Raw genomic sequence first — 2,493 nt, forward strand, 5'->3', positions numbered from 1 at the left:
TACTAAAGCAATAACCTTCTGATGACACTAACCAATGACCCATATATTGGAAAATCTTTCCATTCTGGTGGATGGAAATGAACACTAATTCTATCCTTTTTTATTTTTAACATGAAAATTGTTTTGCCTACTTTTTTTTCAGTGATTTATTACCCAGACTTAGGTAGTTTCCTCACATGCATGCATAGATCAATACTCAGCCGAAGATTCAAGTGGACCCCTCTAGAGATCTTAGAGGTCTCTTTCTGTGAAAGTCCTTTCTTCCTGTGTTTCCCCAAACACATTCTAGCTGCTTTGGTTTTAAAATTCCATCCCTTTCTCCTCAACTCAATATGATTGTGAGGGCTCTCTGTGTTCCCCCTCTGTGAATGGCACATTGGAAATGTTCTCTAGAATGAGGTGGATTACTTATTCTTTTGGATTCATTTTTCATATTTCTAAATACAAGAGATGCACTGCTCGCTTATAATTAAGGTGAAAAGGCTTCTGTTGTCCTTCCTTAAAGTTTAATTTATGCAACATTGTGTATGTATTATCACCCTAAATAAATAAATCAGTATTTCTCAATTAGTAAAATATATAATTTTATATTCCTTAATTCCATGAAAGGCTATCAGCCCATGTACTAGGTCCCAGCTCTCAGACTGGTATAATTTAACAGTAATTTTCTTATGTACATGGCTCAATAAATCAGGGTTAAATTCTGATATTTCAGGTATTAGGCACAGCATTCTTTGCCACTGAGATGTAAAGTCTTCCCGGAAATTCCCATGCAACTTCTCAGGAACTAGTTCTAATTGCTACCATCTCAACTGTGAGCAGGTTTGGGAAAGCAGTTCTGTTCTAAAGGCTAAAGTTCTTATTTGTCTCAAAGAACTCCCAACTCCAAATGTAGGGATAATTACATCCCCCATACATTTAATGTGCTTCAATTAAAATTATTTCATTACAAAAATTTACAAAGTTGCAATTTAAAAAATTTCATCTAGGGAAGATGACAGTTGGCAGGAGCAAGGTAATTTATACAGCGTAAGCCCAACCGATCTCATGGCAATCATGGGTAAGCATGGGTTCTGCAAATAAAATATGTGCCTTTAAGAGTGTCATCTTTTCGGCCAGGCGCAGTGGCTCATGCCTGTAATCCTAGTACTTTGGGAGGCCAAGACAGGCGGATTGCATGAGCTCAGGAGTTCAGAACCAGCCTGGACAACACAGTGAAACCCCGTCTGTACTAAAAAATAAAAAAATAAAAAAAATTAGCCAGGTGTGGTGTCTGGCATCTGTACTCCCAGCTACTCGGGAGGCTGAGGCAGGAGAATGGTCTGAACCCGGGAGGCAGAGCTTGCAGTAAGCTGAGATGGCGCCACTGCACTCCAGCCTGGGCGACAGAGCAAGACTCCATCTACAAAAAAAAAAAAAAAAAAAAAAAAAAAAAGTCATCTTTTCTTTTCTAAAACTTCAACTTTTCCCCAAATCAAAGTGGCATTAGAATTTACAAAGTTCACAATTTAGCACAGGTTAAGTTAGAGCTACAAGTGCTTATTCCAGTAACACAGTGTCATTGTTGACACAGAACATTGACCTGCATATGCCAGTTGCTAAAAGAAGATGGATACATCCATCTTGTCTCACTAATGTGAGAAAGAAAAGTATCAATTGTATAAGGTTTACACAGCAAGAGCCACCCAACACTTCCAAGTACTTCCTTAGTTGAGAGGCGCTGGTACCACAAAGGCTTTTCCATCACTATTCTGAGATGTATGTCATTAGATCCAACTTTGGAACTGTAAGCATTCTGCATAGTTTTTTTTGACAGCCCAAAGAGTGTATCGTTACTTTTTTTTTTTTTTTGAGACTGCAGCACCAGTAAAAAGGAGTATAGTAAAGCACGAGGTACAAGTCCATCGTTTTCTATATTTTTTCAACATTGAATAATTTTTCAACGCATAACAGATCCTCATGATTCAAAAATGAAAACAACACAAAAAGGTATATATTGAAAATTACTGCTACCCCCTCATCCCCCAATCACTTTCACTCTTCCCCCTTCTCTGTCTTACTAATTTCTTGTGTTATCTTTTCAGTTGTTTTTAATGCAAACACAGCAATTTTAAGTACGCATTTTTTTCTTTTTAATACAAATGTTAGCATAACATATAGCATACTATGAACTTTGCTTTTTGACTTCATAATATAGTCTTGAGATATTTTCACCTGAATATTGATATAGTATTGAGTAGTATTTTTTTTATTTTTTAGAGATGGAGTCTTGCTATATTGTCCCAGTCTGGTCTTGAACTCCCAGTCTCAAGTGATCCTCCCACCTCAGCCTCCTCAGTAGCTGGGACTACAGGTGCACACCACTGCACCCAGTTTTGAACAGTGTTACTTTTTATGTGAACATATCATATTTTAGTTAACCAGTCCACTGATGTACACCTGGGTTGTTTCCTATCTTTTGCTATAATAAGCAATGCAGCAATAAAAAATCTT

This window comes from Gorilla gorilla, chromosome 4, assembly GCF_029281585.2.
Source record: "Gorilla gorilla gorilla isolate KB3781 chromosome 4, NHGRI_mGorGor1-v2.1_pri, whole genome shotgun sequence".
Lineage (NCBI taxonomy): Eukaryota > Metazoa > Chordata > Mammalia > Primates > Hominidae > Gorilla > Gorilla gorilla.